Source organism: Quercus lobata, chromosome 5, assembly GCF_001633185.2.
Source record: "Quercus lobata isolate SW786 chromosome 5, ValleyOak3.0 Primary Assembly, whole genome shotgun sequence".
NCBI lineage: Eukaryota > Viridiplantae > Streptophyta > Magnoliopsida > Fagales > Fagaceae > Quercus > Quercus lobata.
This window is the reverse complement of record NC_044908.1, coordinates 71,929,640-71,952,476: the sequence shown is the minus strand read 5'-3', so window position 1 is coordinate 71,952,476 and position 22,837 is coordinate 71,929,640. Positions and strand designations below refer to the sequence as shown.

The 22,837-nt window shown below is 31.0% G+C and overlaps 1 long non-coding RNA gene across 2 annotated transcripts; it reads right to left on the bottom strand.

The window, feature by feature from the left end:
* Positions 1 to 5,990: 5,990 nt before the first annotated feature.
* LOC115988581 lies at positions 5,991 to 8,784 on the bottom strand. 2 transcript variants are annotated; one of them, XR_004091586.1, is made up of 3 exons: positions 8,597 to 8,784; positions 7,568 to 7,720; positions 5,991 to 6,418 (listed from the first exon to the last, which is right to left on the bottom strand). It is a non-coding gene; the product is annotated as an uncharacterized LOC115988581 (long non-coding RNA). The 2 variants fall into 2 exon arrangements; XR_004091587.1 differs by having other exon boundaries at positions 7,568 to 7,709.
* Between the last annotated feature and the right edge of the window lie 14,053 nt (positions 8,785 to 22,837).

The following is a 22,837-nucleotide window of genomic DNA, read 5'->3' as shown; positions in this document are numbered from 1 at the left end:
GATTGTGTTGATGGAACTTCTAAGCCCTTGTCCAATTCTCAAGTAGAAATTTCATCTCTCTAGGAAGATTTTACTTCCTTTTTATTAAATTATATATTTGTTAATGTTAATGTTTATGTTTATATTTTCATTTTTATTGAAATTTATATTTATATATTTCTCAATCATATTGTTTGGTACTCTTATATAGTAACCATACATGGTTATAAGCATAGTGATTAAAACAATATTATGGTTGAATCCAATTATTGATATTGTAATTTTAGATTAATTGAATCCAATTATTTTTGTAATACCCCGATTTTATTTTATGATCATCACCATCATCGTCATTATTATTATAGAGTTAAGGTGCTATATGTGTGTGCACTATAAAATGCGAGTAGACGATTTTGTGGTGCTACAAAATAGGTGAGAAAATTAAAGTTTTAGTGCATGCAATTTAGTACTGTAGTTAAAATAATAAATAAATAAATAAAAGTGGAAGATGTAACGTGGAGTTTTACTTTGTGAGTTATTCATATAAAACTTTTGGTCCCCTAATCAGTTAAGGAAAAGGATTAGAGAATTAAAACCTATTTGGACTAGAAGTTTAAGAGTTATTGGGATCCTTTGGAATTCCGGCTTATCTAAACAAATAAATCTTAATTTGAGGTTAATTGAGAATTAAAGTCTTGGAAGTATATTTAAGTTTTATGGGCTTCTTGGAGACTAAGGAGATAAGTTCTAGTGGATCTCAAACTTCAGCCCACTACCCAACCATGCCCACATCTTTGATACCTTAAATACAAGGTAGAGGAAGAGATAAATTAGGGTTTTCATATAAAGGGTTTCATCACTAAGGAGCTTAGGAGGTGCATTTTTTCTTGGAGTATAGAAGAAATACAATTGAAGAAACAACTAAATTGTTCCAGGTATGATTTCTCATTTGATAGAAACAAAGAATTAAAAGGTTATGATTTTATCATGGAATCAGTTAGTGATGTTAGATTGTTCAAAGGGTTAGTTTCGGTCCTAAAATTTTATTTATACTTTTACGTTAGATTTGCCCACTGTGTGTATCCATGAACAAAGACATGGATAAAATCTTAACTCATGTATGCCTGTTACGTTTTCATTGGTATATATATATATATATATATATATATATATATATATATATTATCCTAGATTTGGCCACCGAGTGTATCCATGAAAAAAGTCATGGATCAAATCATTACTCATGAATTTGGCTTTCACGTTTTCATTGGGGTTATATAATTAAATCCTAGGTTGTCTACTGTGTGTCTCTAGAACAAGTCATGGATTACAAATCTCTATTCGGGTATATGGCTCTTACATTTTCATTGGGGTTTTATATTAAATCCTAGGTCAATGATATTTTGGCTACTGCCTTCCTCATGGCAATATGAGTTTCGATTAATGCAAGGGATATTATTGGTTAGAACATCATTGGTTAGAGAAACTTTAATTTAGTGTTAAAAGTGTTATTAGTTCAGTAAAATTTAATCCTAGTGAGTCAGTTTGTATAATGCAATAAGATTTATATTTTGTAGAGGATATTAAGTAATTTTCATGGTTGATTATAGGTCCTATTTAAGAGTATTTTGAGACTATTTGGAGGGTGTTTCGGCTAGACTTTCAAAGTGATTAAAGTGCAGTAAGTAATTATGCATAATATGCACAATTTTGTTCATTAGGTTCCTCAAAGTCAAAGGTTTTCAAAAGTTATGTTTTTAAGCATACATTTTCTAAAGTTTATCAAAAGCATTTTTACATCATTAAAAGAGAAACTTCGGCTTTTAAATAATGTTTTAAAGAGAAACTTCAAGTTGTAAATAACGTTTTGAACGTCCGAATTTCATTTAAAAGATGATTTCTAAACTAAACTATTTTCATAAAATAACTGAGTTTCAAAGTAAGTTTTCTAAAAAGGTTCTTGATCTTTAAATTTGTTTAAAACCAAGTGATTTCAAACTCATATTTCTATTTTCCAAATGGTATTTAAAACATTTCTTTTAGCAAATTGAGTTTTCAGACTTATTCAAGAATTGTAAAATGCTTAAATAAACTCCTCAGTTCCTATTTATTCCTTAAGAGAGTCAAGCATCCTTTGATTTATGTTTCAATTCAATATTGTGATATTCGATATGCCTCTATATTTGGAATAATTGTTAATATTAAGAAAATTATTCTATTTTGTATAAGCTTTGCCTTTATGATATGCGACTCAAAATAAGTGTTTTTTAGAATTGATCAGATATATGTGTAAGCACACTCATAGGGGTTAGATGTTGGTATCCGCTCACAGGATTGTATGTGATATGTGTATATGTGACACTATGCTCTGATAAATTATTTGTATGTATTTTTGAATGATTTTAAGATTTGATTACATATGTATTAAGTGGTTCATTATATGTTTTGGAAAAAAAATTATATTTGATGTCAATGAGTTTGTGAAATCAAAATACTCGTGCTCTGCTTGACTCTATGCTGTTGTGTATTGTGTATAATTGCTTACTAGATGTGTGCTCACCCCATCAATTACAATTTTCAGATTAAAATTAGTTGGGAAACAGAACCTTTGGATCAGTTTGTAAGGTACAAGTTAGAGCATGGGAGATTTTAGACGACGTCAATAATGCTTAAAGCCTTAAAGGATTTTTAGTTATTTTTATTTCGCTTATGATTTTACAATATTTGGAGATTTTTTCTAAATTGTGGATTTTAGATGTTGTAAGAGGTCTATTAAGAGCAATGTTTATTTGGAGTTTAAATTAATTTTGGAATTAATTACGTTTATTGAGTTATGCAATATCAGCAAGTTAGTCATGCATCTAAATCCATGTTCTATGGATTTGGGTCGTAACAATTTTAATCTAAAAAACAATTATAGAAAAAAAAAACTATTTTGTGATTGTATCCAATATTGATACTGTAATTTTAGATTAATTGAATTCAATTACTATAATCTAAAGAGAATAAAAAATAATAATATTATAAGATATAAATAAGTATTATGCTCCCCATAAAGTCTAATTGAAGCAGTCTCTTGGAAACTTAAAGAAATATTTGTCTGTTCCGATTACTCACTTCATCCTTGTTACAAACACCAAACTAAATTTTGAAGTTTTAAATTATTAACTACTTCAAGCTCTCTCAAGCTACTTGTGGATCATAAGGTGAAGCTTGCAACTCATGATAAGTATAAGTCTCAACTTAATTTTGCTAATTTTTAGTTGGGTGAAGCATCTAAAGCTAAAAAACAGAGCAACCAAGAATGGAGAGAACTTCAAAAACAACTTGAGGTAAGGAGATAGAGCATAGTTAAGGCTCATGATTATGTTCAACAACTCTTGCCCCAAAAAGATAGTGTTGATGAAAATTAAATCCTTGTCCAAATCTCAAGCAAAAATTTCAACTCTCTAGAAAGAAGTTACATCCTTTTTATTAAATTATATATTTGTTAATGTTTATGTGTATGTTTATATTTGCATTTATATATAGATTTATATTTATAATTGATATTGTAATTTTAGTTTAATTGAAACCATTTACTGTAATCTAAAAAACATTGATAGAAAAAAAAAAACAATAATGTGATTGAATCCAATAACTATAATCTAAAGTGAATAAATATAACATTATTATAAGATATAGATAAGTATGATGCTCCACGTAAAGCCTTAAAGTAATTTTAAGCACCCATTGGCCCAGTTGGGAGAGATCCCACATGCAAGCACAAGGTCCCTTGTTCGAGTCGTGGCGGGTACCGTGTGGGAGGAGGGTGTCCTAACTTGCATTGTGCCTCTCCTGCTGGCTCTCTTGGGGTGCTAGGGTGAGGTCTGTGGCGTCCCGGTCACAGTAGCTATGGCTCAATCCAACATTCCCTAGCGGGGAGGTGCCCCTATTAGGTCATGCCCTGGGGGGTTAGTCACAAATGGTCGCCCCCGCCCCCCCTTTTTTCCATCAAAAAAAAAAAATTTAAGCACCCATTCTCTTTTCCCTTCTTTCTTTTTACATCTATGTTTTGTTTCATGGTTCACTAACCTTGTTTTTAAATATAAGAGATCTTTACTCTCCAACAAGTTGATCATGACCAATTAGTTGAGAATGTGCACAATTATCAAAAAATGAGACACTCCTTTCAAATCTACTTCTATAACTGGCTGTACAAGTATCTTCTGACCAATTGAATCAGTTTCTTGGGTGCTTAAAGAATACCTGTCTATTTAGATTACTCAGGTCATGCTCAATACAAACACCAAACCCAATTTTGAAGCTTTAAGTTCTTTGCTACCTTATCATATTGAAAAAAAAAATGATATAAACAAATGGATGATTCTCAACAAATTTTTGAAAAGTATTAATACCATAGTTTCCCAGCTCTCTCAAGCTAATACAACCTCAAAGCAAGTAGAAAAGCTACTTATGGATCATTAAGTGAAGCTTGCAGCTCACAATAAGTACAAGCCTCAACTTAATTTTGCTAATTTTTAGCTGGGTGAAGCATCTAAAGCTAAAAAACAAAGAGACCAAGAATGGAGAGATCTTCAAAAACAACTTGAGGTCGCGATATAGAACATAGTTAAGGCTCATGATTATGTTCAACAACTCTTGCTCCAATAAGATAGTATTGATGAAGTTTCTAAGACCTTGTCCAAATCTTGAGCAGAAATTTCAACTCTTTAAGAAGAAGAATTTACTTCAATTTTATTAAATTATATATTTGTTAATGTTTATATTTACATTTTCATTTATATATTTCTCAATTATATTGTATGGTACTTTTATACATGTAACCATACATGCTTATAAACATAAACAAAACATAAACAAAAGAAGATTTTGAGTTCATTGAATTCATTACCTTAGGTTTAGTTATTAGGATAATGAATGTAGATAAACTGAAAAAGGTGATGGAAAGACATTTGACAATATAGGAAACCTAGAATCTTCTCTATTTATAGAAAGGAGAATGAGTTGGGATCAACTTAGTGCCTTAATGCCTTAAGTAGATTTGAATATTCATTTCAATGGAAGACCTAAAATCTCTTCTTCTTCTTCTTCTCTCTTCTTTTTTTTTTTTTTTTTTTTTTTAATTGTAAACTTAATGGTTAGGGTCCGTTTGGATACCGCTTATTTTGCTGAAAACTGAAAACAATAAAAAAATAATAATAAAATTACTGTTCATACTACGATTAAGCGCTGGTTAAAAAAAAAAAAACACAAACGCAGGGGGAGAGACATGCAAACCAAATGCTCACTTAGTTTCCTTTTTGTTGTTGTTTTTATGAATTTGTTTATGTTTAGGTTAATATTTACATTTACATTTTTTACAATTACATTTATTAGTACCTTATATATATACACGTAAACACACAAGGGTACAGCAGTTATGAACATAAGTCATTCCCATAGTTACCTATACAATTACTGTGGGTGTATAATGTATACTATTTTAATTGTATGTTGTGTATTTTATGATACAATCATTGAGTGTAGAAATAAAAATAAATACGTATTAATTATCTCTCTTTTTTTTTTTTCTTTAAAATATTTTAAAATTGGACTAAATTTTAATATTAAATTTTTTTTATTTTGCCAAGCTGGGTTATTTTATGAAATGATAAAATTATCAAAATAATTTTTTAATTTCCATATTTTATTGTTTATTAAAAATTAACATTTTGTATATTTATTTTCCATTTTTATTGTCTTTTAATTTTCTTGAAAATAAAGCTAAAATACTTAATTAGTTCAATTTTGATAACATCTTATGAAATTATACTATGTTATTAACGTATAAAAATAAAGAAATAATTTCAAATATACATGAGGTTGCACCAAATAAGATGGTGAACCAATCCCATATTTAAAAGCATTAGACTAAATGATTAAGCCCAACATTTCCTTACTTAAGCTTATGGGACAAATAATAATTTGTCATGATATTGGCAAGGGAAACAATTTGAACCACGCTACCTCTCATTTAAAAAGTCACAAATCCCACTTTGTTGGACTTCACTCATCAAGGGAGAGTCTAACAAGTGGTTTTGTTTTTTTTTTTTTGAAACAAAACAGTTCTCCACAGACAAATTAATCTTGTTCATTAAACTTATGCACAACAACATTAATGGGCATTAACAAAGTCGTACGGTTATAGGTGCCGATGGGTAAGGCCATTTGTAATGCCTGCTCCACCAATCCAGCAACTGTTGCCTGGCTTCTTTAGGCAGTTTCCCTTTCTTCCTTTTCTTCATGAAGTCCTGCTTCAGACTGCCTAAATATCCACTGTACTTGCACAAAAGCTGACCTTTTAATTCTCGGTCCTCTGCTTGGGGATCAATGAAGTTGTTATTCACATCAACCTCTTCTTCAGAAGATACATTCCTATCCACAGCCTCGACATGGGCTTATGACAGCAACAACTTGTAAGCACATCAACAAGAAAATAGGTTTTCATGACAAGTTGTGATCAGTAGTAATACATGCTTGGATGGCAGTTCTATAATCTGCTTTTGATCTAGCAGTTTTAAATATAAAATGGTCCTAGAAGTTTTGGAAAGAATCCGTAAATTCCATGCTAATGAATGAGCATATGAGTACCATGTGTGTATTTGCTTCCATCATGCACAAATCAAAGTGCTTAGAAATTCAAATGAAATAAACGGAAAATATTAGACTGAGACTATTTGTATTTATATCTTAACTATTACAAACTGATATAATAAATTTGTGCACCTAAATGAAATTAGAGGGAAACAATGCTACTTAATTCATGTCTTTAGTAGTCATACATGAAAGCCCTTTTCTACAATCACAACAAAGTAAAGGAAAACTATATATATTATACTTGATTCATGTAGGCCTACTTTAGCATACATTTACATAGAGCTAGTTAAACCAGTTACAAACTTAAGCATCCATAATAAGGTACCACAGAATCAGTTCATACTATCCAAATTACAAGAATTTGTCTCTGCAAAAGTAAATATGGCCTTTATAGGTTATGTCATCAACTCAAAGGAGCCATCATATGAAAGTAATTAAAAACAAAAATAAGAGTATGCAAAATGCATTCAAGATGCAAAGACTTCCGGACAGGAGATGATATCTTAGAATTAATAACCCTTTTATTTTCCCTTTTTGACTATGTAGGCAGACTAACCATATATAATATGAAGGTTGAAAAAACTTTAATGGACCTGAACATTCTGAATAAAAAATTACAGGTAGCCATGCAAAAACAAAACAAAATGATCGGTAAACTTCCTTTAATGCGAGAACCCAAAGGCTTGATATCAATTAAGAACAGTTTTGCTCTCCCTCACCATCCTAATCCTAGCAAAATGAAAGAACCTATGACACTTCAAAAAATGAGACTACTAATTGGGATTCAATATTGCAAGTTCGTAACAGTTTCAGGACAGATTGCAGCCACACTCTCAGCAATATACATAAGGGTATTAAACTATTAATTATAGGATATTAATACCATTATTGGCATTATAGCCACATATGCTTTAGGCACCAAAACTTAAAAATACTGATCAATAACTACCTGTTGTCGTTTTGCAAGCTGCCATAGTACAACACAATGCACAATATCCTTTCTAATAGGCCCATCAAAAACATCACCAGCTAAAACCATGAAGCCCTTGTCTTCATTGTGAAAATTTGTCACTGGAATATATTATCAAGTCCTGACAAAGTCCTTCACCAAAATACTTTACATCGTTATATATACAAAGTTAGAAAATAGTAGCAACACTTAAATTACTCTGCAAATTTCATCATCGGCAACAAGATAAAACATAGGATGATAGAAAAGTGAGAGAAAGAAGTCAATATTGAAAATGAACAAGAAGAAGTATATAAATATGAAACATTTGCTAAACGGTCACATAAGATTGATAAAAAAATATACCTACCAAGAAAAAAAAAAGGGTTTATCTATAAAATATAAATGTCAATTTCAACAAACTCTGGAACTTCCAAAGAGAACATAGTTATTAGTAAATTTATTAAAGGTGAACATGCACGCACGCGCACACACACACTCAATAACTATTATATTTCCAAAACTACAGGGATTTATATAGATTCATTCATGAAAAGTGACTAAATTTTATGCGGGCCATCAACCTATGAACACTAGGCAATGCGTGAATTCATAAAGATCCACAAACTCAAAAGCTATAAAGTGTGTGCCCAAGTTATATTCACATTTTCAAATACTGTGTTTTAAGGCAAATTGATTGGAATTACAAAATGTTATCATTTGGTGTTAGTTAGGGAACTAAAAATTATATTTTTCTGCTAAACTTGAGCATTAAGAAGCAGTATACAGCTATCTACCAATGACAATGTGAGTGTATACGAAGTGTTAGACAAAATTCCCATACCAAAAAAAAAAAAAAAAAAGTAAAAAACAAAAATTGCGGAGAAGCTGTTTGGATTGCAAAAGGCAAGAGATATGATACAGTTTCAGCTTATCTAAATTTCCTAAGCAGTTTCGTTAAGAAAGTAATAAAATGAAAATCGTGGCTGGCTACCAAACGAAGCAGAAGCTAGAGAGTAAAAGTGGTACCGTAGTCAACGTCGGGATTACAATCTGGCCGTCGAAATGAGTCCGGAGATTGATCGCCGTTTATGCTGTAGCCGCCGGAGATTGTGTTTGGTTGCGCGCACACACGTATCTCTGTGTGTGTGCGTAGTAGATACGTGGTTTTTGGCGAGGCAAAACGCAGTGTTTTGTTGAAGGACAGAGTGACATGTGCAAAAAATGGCACTGCACATGATTAAGTTGACCCAACAAATCCAAGTTAACCACACCACCTATTAAAACAATAAAAAATAAACCTACACGTACACATGCCATTTTTACTTAAGTAATTATGCGCAATGTAAATGTCATTTTTTACACATATCACTTTGTTCATTAAAGCAGTTTGTAATCTTAAGGTATAATTGGTTTTGTAACTAAATTTTTCCTTTTAATGAACTAGGTTTTTTTTTTTTTTTTTTTTTTTTTTTTTTTTTTTTTTTTTTGAAGTATCCATCAGGGGTGTGCAATAAATCTACCAAAGACCACCAAACTCAACCCAATGGCTTTAGTTTATTTTTGTAGATTGGTAAGTTGGGTTGGAATTTTCAACCAATCTAATGATATGCTTGAATCAAGTTAGGTTTGGATTAATAGTTTTTTTTCTTATTCATTTGACTTTGATTTTCTAAGAAATAAAAATTTTGATTTTTGCTTCCTAAGGTACCAAAGGCAATAACTGAATTCCAATTTTTAATTTTTAACTATTAAATTATTCACCAAACGCTTTCTTAGCAACCGAGGTTTGGGTTATTAACTAGGGCCTGAGGCTAATTACATATTCCCATCCAACATAGTAGTGAATGGCCTATCTCATAAAGATTGTGGTCACGTATTGGGCTTTGATCTTTATTTTTAAGTCACTTGAACCTTGAACCTTATAATTTGATCTTAACAACATTTTATTTATCTATTTTATTCTTATTAATTGTGGCTTTTTAAGTACTTCAATTGAGGTGAAGTTTCTTGTTGTTGAATAAGAGAACATACAATAAATAGCAATCATCATTAAACAAATCAAAAGTTTATAATACCAATCTCATACTATCATGTCTATCTCAATTATATGCCAATGCCAGCTTCCTAAATACCAAAAAAAAAAAATTGTCAATTTGGTGCTGAAAGTGTATAAAAAATTTTAAAAAAAAAACTTAAAAGATAGTTGAATAATACAATAAGATTCATGAATAGTACCAAAAATTACAATAGGACTCATAAATAGTACCAAAATAAAGTTAAAAATTCAAATAATCTGAAACTTACATCATATTCAAAAGCCGGCCAAAATGGCCAAATATCACGAATTTTTGAAATATTTTGTAAAAAAACACTATTTCGGAACTATATAGGGTAATACCACTTTTTATGGAACTCGAGTTTCTTAAACTCGAGTAGCTTGTAAGGAACTCGAGTTTAATAAACTCGAGTTCCTTATAACTTTTTTTTTTTTTTTGGTTGCTGGGATTATTGACAAATAAACATAAACATAAAAATAAGTAGCTTTTTTTATGTTTTTATTTATTTAAATAGGTGCATTGTAAAATATAGAGAATGAAATGTTATTCGAGCCTCCGCTCCATGGACTAAGCCTCCAAAAATCTCCCATTAAAAACCACACAATATTATTCGAGTCGGGTCGGGTCAGGTCGGGTCGTCAACATGAATCAAATGATACCCTTAAAGTGTGGATGAAATGTTTTATAATGCTTAGATTTATAAAAGATACTAGTGAAAGTTCCATGCGTTGCATGGCTTTAATCCTGAATTTTCTTTATATATTTTTTTGAGAAATTATAACTAAATGAGTTATTATTACATAATTTTAGAATTATTTTCTAACTATATATAAGACAACTAATGATTATGTACATTCAACTTTTACAAATCTAAAGATTAACTGTTCATTAGTTTTGGCTAAGTTTATATGAAACCATTGTGTCATTTTTTCCCTGCTATTCTTTGTTGCTACATATGATTCTTGTGCTTTGGTTGGACAATGTCCTCTACTTTGTAATGTAGGAAACACCTTAGGAAGTAAAATGCCTCCAGTTAGATATGTTGATGTTTCCAATATTTGTGTAATTTGAAATGTTAAACACATAACACTTATCACCCAAATTAGATTTATTGTACATTACTTGTAGCAAAAATTAATAAATTCAATACATACAGACTCATCAAAACCACACAGACCAACCGCTCTTTCACAAAAAAACCATATGGCTCCTAAAGTAAGGACTTGCCACGTGAATACACAGAAATGCAACCCTTTGTAATGCACCATTTTCAAGGATGCAGAGCATCCTTGTAAAGTTTATGCATCAATTTTGGGGGTGAGATGTCCACCATTACTACACTGATGTTCATAATGCTGCATGTGCTGCTCAACAATTTGGTATGTTCTTTGGTTTTCCATTGAGCTTACACGATTTTCTTCATTCAACGATTTCGAATTTTTCAACAAATTCGGATGATCAATACATTAGTACACAGTTTTCCATTTAATTTTCACGATTTTGTACATTTAACGAATTCAAACTTTTCAACAAATTCAGACTATCTGTACATCTAATTTACACAATTTTATTTTGTACTTTCAAGATTTTATACAATCAACAAAATCAAATTAGAACGATCTGTACATCTAAATTTTGTTTTTTACAAATTCGAATGATCTGTACATCTAATGTACACAATAACTAAATGAATTTTCACGATTTTGTACTTTCAACGAAATCAAATTTCTCAACAAGTCCAGAATATTTGTACATTTGTACATCTATTCAAATCTGCTTACTACATTCATAAAAATTGTTTTCTGCATTAATTAAAACTATTCATTGTCTTGGCATATCTGTATCTGTATCTGTATCTGTATCTGTATCTGTCTGTCTTGGCATATCTGTCTGTCTTTCAATCTGTATACGCGTAGTTATCATTCCAAAGCCTTTCTGTCAATGTCCTTTTGTAAAGTCCTTTTACAATGTTTTATAAGAAAATCATCTTTAAAATTTAAAGCATATATAATAAAACAAACTTTTTTCTGTACACCTTTGTGCTCTTGTTGAGTAGTGGTATAAGAGTAGCCATGATGATCAATTTTATGCAAAATCCTAGAAACAGTTTATGCAAAAAATAGTGAACAATTTTTATGAGAAAACAATAAATAGTTTTAATTAATGCAGAAAATAGATTTTATGAATGCAGTAAGCAGATTTGAATATGCAGTAAACATGATGTGCAGAGAGCATATTATATTAATGTAGAAACATATTTTATCAATGCAGAAAAATAGATTCGATTATTGTGAAATTGAAACATGAAAAAGCATTTAGATTTGACTTTTAAATTTAGAAAACACGATTTCCCTGTACTTAGTTTTGGAGGTTTGCCGACCATGATGTGCCCGACGCTTCCAAGACTCTCGTGCGTGTATATTGGCAAATTAAGGAAGGCTATTACAAAAGCCTTTCTAAAACTTGGAACTTAAAAGCTTAGAAACTTAGAAACTTGTCTTCTATCTTCGTAGCCCGTCTCTTTCATAGGTGAAATGAACCATGGTAAAGTAACCTGAGTAGGTAAATTTAACTTAAGTTAATCTGTCGGTGGTATGGAAATTAGTACTAATGAGTAATAGTCTGTCTGCATCTGTCTGGGAATCTTTCAGATCTCGGGAATCTATCAGATCTCTTTTTACGCATGCTAGTAAACAGTAGTAACTTTTGAACATCTGTCTGGACTGTCTTGATTTGTCTGGAAGCTATTCACGCGTGCTGGTGAATAGTAATCTGTCATGGATGCCCTTCGGTGGTTCTACCCAAGCCATTAAAGATGCAATGGCTATCCTGAATCAAGAAATTATGTAACTGTGGTAGTCAATGTTGATGTGAATTTGAATTGATTCAGAACCTTAGGAACAATTACAAGGAGTCCATGGCTTAAGTGATTATCTTGTTTTGTGTTTCATTCTCTTTTCCCTTTGCATACAAATTTCATTCTAGATATGATTCACATTTATTTGTTCATTCTAATGATTTCTGCCTTTATATAAACTACAAAATGACAATTCTTTGTTTGGGTTCTTGATTTTGAATAAACAGAGTAATATCAATAACATTCTGGTGAATGATCATTATTGACAACTACCCTCTAGGAAGCTGTTTTATATTCAGGTATTTGTTATTTTGTTAGTTTTAACACATTATTAAATAATTTACGCAAAAAAGAGAGTAAACAATTTTTTAAATAATGCTGAACAGAAAATAATTTTATGCAGAAAACAGATTTTATGAATGCAGTAAGCAGATTCGAATATACAGTAAACATGATGTGCAGAGAGGAAATTTTATTAATGTAGAAACATATTTCATCAATGCAAAGAAAAAGAGATTCGATTATTGTGAAATTCAAACATGAAAAAGCATTCAGATTTGGCTTTTAAATTTAGAAATCACGATTTTCACTAGGTGTTTTATGAGAAAACAGTGAACAGTTTTAAAATAGTGAATCGAAAATAATTTACACAAAAAAGAGAGTGAACAACTTGTTATAAAGTTTACACAGTAAGTTGTTATTAATTCTCATCTGGACCTATTAGTGACATTAATATGCAACTTACGCATATGCAAGTAACAATAATATGCAAGTATTATAAAAGATTTAATTGCTTGAGTTCAAATCATCTCCTTCATTAATAAATAAGGGTTATAAAAAAAAATTAGAAAGGTTTTTTATTGATGATCTTAATTAAAGATATTATATATAAGGACAAATATAAAAAATTATGCATGTGTATATTATAATAATCATTCATTTAGTTAGAAAATAAATTTAAAATTATGTAATAATAACTCATTTAGTTATAATTTCTCAAAAAAATATATAAAGAAAATTCAGGATTAAAGCCATGCAACGCATGGAACTTTCACTAGTATCTTTTATAAATCTAAGCATTATAAAACTTTTCATCCACACTTTAAGGGTATCATTTGATTCATGTTGACGACCCGACCCGACCCGACTCGAATAATATTGTGTGGTTTTTAATGGGAGATTTTTGGAGGTTTGTCCATGAGCGCTTCGGCTTGGGCCGAAAAATTTTATGAGAAAACAATGAATAGTTTTACTTAATGTAGAAATTAAATTCATATTTTGAAATTAAAATCTCTATATTTTACAATGCTTCTATTTAAATAAATAAAAACATAAAAAAAGAAGCTACTTATTTTTATGTTTATGTTTATTTGTCAATAATCCCAACAACCAAAAAAAAAGTTATAAGGAACTCGAGTTTATTAAACTCGAGTTCCTTACGAGGTACTCGAGCTCACCAAGCTCGAGTACCTTAGAAAAAAAAAAAAAAAAGCATTTTTTAATGGCCCAATTTCCACCTCAGCAACGTCACGGTGGCAAAACTCCTAGGAACTCGAGTTTAAGAAACTCGAGTTCCATAAAAAATGGTATTTCCCTATATAGTTCCGAAACAGTGTTTTTTTACAAAATATTTCAAAAATTCGTGGTATTTGGCCATTTTGGCCTTCAAAAGCCTCTAAAGTTCAAGGCAGGCTCATTTTTACTTAAAAGTCCCTATTCAAGTAGTTGAGGGTATGCTTGAAAATTTGACTATTCTACCAACACATTGGAAATCCCACACATATTTTATATCATTGTTCACCATATCCGAAAGGATCATTACTGGGTTGAGATACACCATTAGAACACTTGGGAGCATTACTTGCTATTGACAACTTGCAATAAAATGTTTATTGATAGGATTCAATTGAATTATGGAACCCAAATTCTGATCCATTTCATTGCCAACTCTCTCACAGTTTTCCATCATATTTCTCTTCACCCTCATTTTCACAAACATTGGGTAAAACTATAATCCATATTCCATCATTTTTCTCCCCTCTTTTTTAAATATTGTTTTCAATTCTAAATATTTTGTATTTCTTTCTAAGCTTTAAATATTTTTTTTAAAATGCATAAGCATATCAATTTTTGTGAAAGTGCCCAAATGGTTTTTTCTTATATACATTTTTGTTCTTGGTTCATAATTTCTCTAGGACTTGGATATTTTACCTTTGCTTGGTTATTTAATAGGTTATAATGATTTTTTTTTTATCTGTTTGGATTTATTTAGCTTCTTGCCATGGCAATAGCTATACTCAACCATGCTTGGCCAATCCTTGCATTTTTAGGATAATGTCTAGATTATGTTCTTTTCTTTTCTTTTTTAAATGAAAAAAAAGGGTTTAGACCCTTTAGGGTGACTTGGTCGAATTGGTTTTGATGCATTACTAAAATGTTTTAGGTTCCCACTGTTTTTGTTAGATTCTAAATATTTAGGATTAACATTTTAGTTTCCAAATATTTTCCTGTTGGCAAACTGAGAACAAAAACATGTCTAGATTAGGTGTTAGACATTGCTTAAGTTTGTTCAAGTCAAGTTTCAAGAACTGTCATGCTGTAGAAAGAAGAAGCAAGCCTCTATGAAGCTCGACTGATCAAAAGTTAGGTTTGATCGATTGAAAATTGTATTCTGCAAATTTTATATCAAGCCCAAAACTTGTGAAAACGTTTAGGGTTTCAATCCAACACTGCCTAGTATAAAAGGAAAACTCTAATCACGTTTTAGAAGCCCTTGGAAGTTTTGTGAGTTACTTTTGTGAGATTTATTAGTTTTCTGTACCTTCTAACTCAACAAGCACCTACCGGAACAAGATCTACAGTCAAGAGCTGGAGGAAACAAGTTGCTACACAAGGATCTACTATTGATGGTGATCTAAAGACTTTGAGTGGAATCTCAAAGTCATAAACGAGGAGTTTGTGTTCAGCAAATTCAAGATAGAAGATCTACAATCAAGAGCTGGAGTAAACAAGTTGCTACACAAGGATTTACTACTGATGGTGATCTGAAGCCTTTGAGTGGGATCTTAAAGTCACAAATGAGGAGTTTGTGTTAAATCTATTGTAATCTTTCATTCTATCATAGTGGATTTGTTTACCTTGAGGATAGTTAGGTTAAATCCTCCCCAGATTTTTACCTTGAAACAGTTGATTTTATTGGTTTTCCTGGATCATTATATTACTGTCTTCTTTACTTTTCCACACCAAGTAATATGTTTGCATGTGTTTAACCTACATCTCATAATTAACCTAATTAAATACTTGACTAATTCATTAGGTTAAACTAATCTGTTTTTAAAGGGTTTAAACAAACAAACATTTTTATTCTTCATATTCTGTGGCAATAGTTGTTGTTAATGATACAAAATGCGTGTTCTGTTTTGTTCTCTCATTCAATGTTATGAATTTCATTCCGTTCCGCCTAGAATAGACGGAATTTCTTGTACTGGTATACAATCCAGAACCAAAATGCCCTTTGTTCCTCCTCGGGTCAAAATCCGACCAGTTTCGGGGTATTTCGGTCGTTCTGGTGTGTTTTGGCAAATACCGGCCGAAACTAAAGATTCGACCGGTATGTGTTTTAGGTTTGGTTCACACTTCACAGTTCATAGAGATCGAAGAAGAAGACAAAAAAAAAAAAACAAAACAAAACAAAACAAAAAATTCAAGTCATGGACAAAGCTCAAGTGCTGCCATTAAAACTCACTTCTTCAAGTTTGTGTCTCTGCCACTTCCAGAGAGAGAAAGTGAGTGTGTGAGACTCTTATGAGGCTTTGAATAAAAAAGCTTTGGAGTGTGAATATTTATGAGTCCAATGCACGTGGGTAGTTGGTACTTGGTGGGAGTGGAGCTTCCTAGAGGCTTCATGATTCTAATTTCAAAGTATCCCAACACATTCACTTATTCACAAAAAGAAACCCAAATTTGAATATTTTTTAAAATAACCAATTTAATTCCCTTTATTATGAATTTCTTTTTAAACCACTATATTAAATGCATTCATTTATTTTATGGCACTTGGCTCTATAATAGCAATTAGTAAATATTTATTTTATTAATGACTAGATAATAATACTAATATATATATATATATATATATATTAGTAATACTGAAACGGTAATTTAAACCATTTCCGCTATTCCACAGTCACCTCCACGTACATTAACATCTAGGTTAGTTTGTTTTGTGTGCGTGTGTGTGTTTTTTCATATTATTACTCTTATTATATTCTATAAATAATTGAACTGATATTTGGACTTAAAAATTACATATTAGTTGAAGTATGTACATATAAGTTATAACTTTAAAACCCTTTCTACCAACAAAGAGAAAACCTTTAAAACCCTTAATAATTCATATGGTTTTTTTATTATCAATAATACATACACACACACACACACACACACATATATATATATATATATATATAAATAACTATAACCCGAAACAATATGTAACGATATGTCGAAATAGTCTGGTACCAAAACATTCCATTCCAATGGATAAACCAAAACGAGTTCTAAAAAGATATTCATAACATTACTCTCATTATTTGTTTATGTTTATTTATGTAAGAGTCATCTATATCTAAAATGGATTTTTTTCTTTTTCTTTTAAAGTACATGTTGATGATAGGTGGAGTAGTTATTGGACTTGCGAAAGTGGACACGGTTTCCCGTCCAGTAGCATTGGCCTGCTTCTCAAGGCTTGTGGACTCCATGTTACATCCATCAAAATTGGTCTTTGCTTTTGAATTGATTTTTTTTTTTTTTTTTTTATACATAATCTTCAACAAATCAGTTATTCTTTTTTTTTTTTTTGGTTAGCTGATTTCTTCTCTTGTATATTTCTTTTTTTCTTGAAAAAAGTAGCTCTATTTTTTTTTTCTGGGTCCCTAATAAGTTTTATTGCCACATTATTACCTTTTTGGAATAAGCTCATCCCCTTTTCCTCAAAACTCAGATTCTATTTTTTTTTTTTTAAGTTTAAAAGAAGAGATAAATTTCCAAATGTATACACATTATTTGTACAAATGTTTATAATAAACTGGGTAAAGTTCCATTTAGTTTTCCTCATTTAATTTTTTAACTAATCATTTGTTTGTTTTTCTGGGCTTCTCTAATTGAGCAGAAATTGGCAATATCATAGAACTATATATCTGTTTTAAGTTTCAATACTGGGTATCTTTTCTTCTTTAAACTCTTGATATGATTGCCTTGTCTTGTTCTTATTCTCTTCTTTTTCAACGTTTCGACATATGATTTGGCTCCATTTTATCTTTTGTAATTCAGACCCTTACGCGAACACAAATCCTGGAACAATGCCCCTTTGGACTGAAAGAGAAACAGATTCTATAGAGAAAATTGAGAGAATCCAAGAAATGGAAAATTGTATTATCACACACTAATGATAGATTACATGATTTAGATATATATACACTGTGTAGCTAACCTTCTCTAACTAACCAGTGGGATTTAAGCCAAAACTAACTAACTTTCTAATGAACTAATCACAGTTGTACACGTGGCCACTAATCAGAATTAACTCAGCCACTAATGCTATATACTGAGCTACAAGTGGTTTTACAGAACTTATACTAAACTACATGCCGTTTTCTGCTATTTGTGCTGCTCTTCCTTCTGCTCTGTACCTTCTGCCTTTACATTGACCACAGGGAAGTTTATGTGTTAGGTGATTGCGGTGAGGTATAAAACTTCATTCTCTAATTTCCTTGTTTTGTTAGTTTTATTGTATACATGTATGTCAATGTTATTTTCCTACTTACTTTAACACACTTTGACGAGGTTTATAAATTCTTGGAAGATTGGTCCCCTTTATGGTCTAAATGGATTCTATGGACTATGATGACAAAAAAGTTGTCAAAATTGCTTAATTAAACATGTTGGTTGGTGTTGATGCCTTGCAACGGTCGACCACCCATCGCGGGGACGCTCACGCGTGCGCCAAAGTGCATGGTTCGGGAGCTCGGGTGCAAAAATGATAGACCTTTGGTGTGTGACTTGAAATGAGTCAATTTTAACCTATTATTACCAAAGGTAAGTGAAGTCACCATCAATCATTGGGTTTTTTATAAGGTGCGATTGGTCACCTGATTCTAATTGATTTTATTACTGATCCCAGGTTAAGAAAAATGTCATTTTTCCTAATCTAACACAAACGGGTAAAAAATCTTTATTCTTGAGTTCGGAAGTCTAGTTAAATGCAAGGAAGGTATTCGGCACCCCTCAACGCCTGTCTAGAAATAGTCCTTTGTTTTGGTAAAATTTTAATTTTCATACATTGGCAATTAAAAACAAACTATTGGCGTTAGCTTTCGGGACTTTAAGAGAATTAGGCTTTGAGGTTTGATTTTGGAAGGGGTGCGATCTTGATCAATACTTTGCTAGCATATTTGAAATTGTTGCCAAATTTCCACAATGAAAATCAGGCAACATTTCGCCTTTGGTGCATCTTAGCACATAAAACACTATTCTCACCAAGCTTTTGCTGTAAGAATACGGCAAACAAAGGTGCCCAGTTTCCACGGTGAAAATCCGGTAGAGTTTCGTGTTTTGTGTGCTATAGTGCACCAGCAAGGTTTCGCGCCTGTGTATATGGCACGCAACAACATTGTTGGGTTAAAATGAATTGACTCATTGTTAATTAATTAATAACCCAAGTTAATTAATTAAGTTCAATTACATGCAATGACATGGTAACACAAATAAATCATCAATTAAACTAAATGCAGTGGAAAATAAATTTGACACAGGTGATATCTTTACGAATGGGGAAAACCATTAAGGCAAAATCTCATCAGGTGATTTTAAGGTCACCACTCATAAGAATCCACTATTATCAATCATAAGCGGTTACAAGTATAAGGAATCCTACCAAACCCTTTGGCCTATCCGAAAATACCAACCTACAGTTAATCCCTTACCCCAATACCCAATTAGACTTGTATTGTAGTAGCAATCTTTCTGTTTAATGCACAAATCTCAATACATGACTAATTAATGATGCACGGATCCCAGTACGTGACTATCTCACCAACTTGAAGGAGATGTTCGCTGCAAAGTTCTTCACTTTATCAACAATGAAGATCAAGAAACTCTTTGGTCACAAAACTCTTGGCGTAAAAACGCATTAGCTTCTTCAAGGAGAACGATGATCTAGGGCACTTTTTGCATGTATTATTTTTGCATCATCTTATGACGACTCTTAAAATAATCCTTATATATGTCTAGAGTTGTGAGAAAAGAAACCCTACACAAATACATAAGAATATGTGTGTAATCTGAAAAGTCTGATTTCGTAATTCTCGATAGATGCAACTTGTGTCAAGAATCTGTCGAGCTTTAATAAGCAGCACTTCCTTCACTTGGTTCTTGGTCAGATTTGCATGGTTTCAATACTTAACTTGAACACTTGTTTCTTGTAATATTAAACACATCCTAGATCTACCCAATTACAAGTAAAGTGCATTTTGTAAAAGGATAAGCAATTACATAAAAAATTGCCCCTAACAAACATGTTGATGTATATCGCATACACGGGGAAACCAATGTCACTAGCTAACATGGATCGAGATAATCATATGGTGATGATCACACACACAATATTACATAAATATGCACCTACGGCAGTTTCCTTGAGTGCATACCCACACCATAAGGTCAAAAGCACCCACAATTATGAGAGAGTTACTCTCCTAACCATAGGAGTCCATTATACAAAGTGCACAATCATCCATAAACAAGCGTGTGCATACACACACACATATATATAGACACACATACATCATGCACAATGCAAACACACAAAGCAGAAAAGCAAAGCAGACATCGCCAACGTTCCAAGGGTATGGCCCAGCAAGGTACAAGAAAAGTAAATCAGACATTGCCATATCCAAGGAATGCGACCCAAGCAAGGTACTGGAAAGATAAAGGATACATACCTACAACCATAGGGTATAGCCCAACCAGTGGCGGCTCCAGGATTATTTTTCTAGGAGGGTCATTAATGTCTTAATCTAGGATTTTGTTGTGGATCAGTAAAATATAAAATGATTAATTTTATTTATTTTTTATATAAAGTTTTCATATAACATGCAATAATCTAACATAATATTCTAAATAGTATACAATGCAACTATACTATACAATAGTCTAAAAAAATTATTAATAGTTTAAAGATCGGTACGTAAAACAACAACAATTAAATGCATAAATAAATATAATTAAATAAATAATCATAAAATTTTTCAAATTAATAATAATTCATTATAATCGTATGCAATACCAATTAAATAAAAATATATGATAAAGAAGAATAGTAACACATACAAGAGTAGGTATGGGAGTAAATGTGAAACTAAGAAAAAAAATATTAACTGATATAAGATTTTGTTTTTGAAGTGTATGGATTTTTAACCACACAAATGGTCATTCTCTTGGAATTGGAGCAAGTACTAAAAGACTTTTTGGATTCAAAAAATTGTAGAACATTTATCAAACTATTTGATTAGACAGAAAGAAAATATAAAAATGAAAAAGAGAGAATGAGAAAAGAATCATATATTTGAATACAAAATAGTTGGTATGGTATAATTTTTTGCTGATGAAGAAGAAAAGTGCAAGAAAAAACAGTTTTATTTTACCATCAAAGGTAAAGTAAGCTAGAGTCCGGAAAGAAGGTTTATTTATTAACAAATCAGCAATTTTAATAATAGTGCTATTGACACAACATTTATGCAATAAAATCTAGGTGTCAAGTTGTTAAAGGTATGTAAAAAAGTGACATCAATTATGAGTTCAGATAAAAAGCCAATTACAACTTGTCACTTAACCTTTATTGTAAAAATATTATAAAAATAGCACTAAAATGATCATATTTCAAGTTTATTTCAATTGGGTTTAAACAAAATTTAGAGTCAGAATGTTCAAAATTTTATTTTAGGAGTCAAAAAAAATTTTAAAACTTTATATATAATTTTTTTTTTTTTTGGCTAGGCCAAGGGGTTCATTTGAACCCCCTAGGCTGGCTGTAGAGTCGCCCCTAGGCCCAACAAGGTACAGGAAATGTAAATCAAGCATTATCATACCCCATGATTGCGGCTTGAAACTAGGTACAAGGAAAAGAAAGCCGAATACATGGTCCTAAGGAAGAGGCTAAGTGAGAGAAAGAGATAACCACATGGGGAGGGGGCTAAGCCCCCTAAATCTACAGAACATTGCCCTTTTTGGGCTTGCTTCTTCTTGCTTGCATTTGCCCTTTTAGCTTGCATCTTGAAAGTTGTGTCCATCGCTCTACGCGTGTACATGCAACAACAAATGAAACACAAAGCCAGCAGACAAGCCACAGAAAAGACAAAAAACCAAAAGAAAGCACACTAAGGGGCAAACGAAGGAAAGCACCCAGAGGAGCAAACAAGCATGTTATAGCACACAAAAGCGACAAACAAGCATATTATCAAACATACATGTTATTAAATAAAAGAGCAAGAAAGGATGTTCTAGAAGGACAAATGTGAGTTTGGATTGAGGTCCATAGTTCCATTATACAGGAGTATGGAGTATGAACATAAGTCATTCCCATAGTTACTTATACAATTACTGTGGGTGTATAATGGATACTATTTTAATTGTATGTGCAGAAATAAAAATAAATAAGTATTAATTATCTCTCTTTTTTCTTTGAAATATTTTAAAATTTGACTAAATTTTAATATTAAAATTTGTTTATTTTGCCAAGCTGGGTTATTTTATGCAATGATAAAAGTATTAAGACAATTTTTGTAATTTCCATATTTTATTGCTTTTTAATTTTCTTGAAAATAAAGCCATAATACTTAATTAGCTCAATTTTGATAACATCTTATGAAATTAAAATAAGTTATTAACGTATAAAAATAAAGAAATAATTTCACGTATACAGTTGTTCTTTATTCGCAATTTGTTTAAAGTTTATTTTATGGATTTGTTTTGTATATTCCCCATCTTTTTGGTTTTTTATATATAAAGAATCAAACCTCAAATTTTTTTTTTTAAACTTCTGTATAAAATTTTAGTGCAATTATTTATTAAAATAAAAAATTCAGAGTCCTATTTAATTTTTCATAATTTTTAATGCTAAATGAATTAAGTGAGAAAAACATAAAATAAAAAATTATAAATCTTAAAACATCACATCTATTAACCCATTATTATTATTATTATTATACAAAGAGCGGTTAAATAAACTTAAATTGAGAATTTCATAAATAATAATTTAAATGATTTTTTTTTCTTTTGTTTCTAATAAATTTAAAT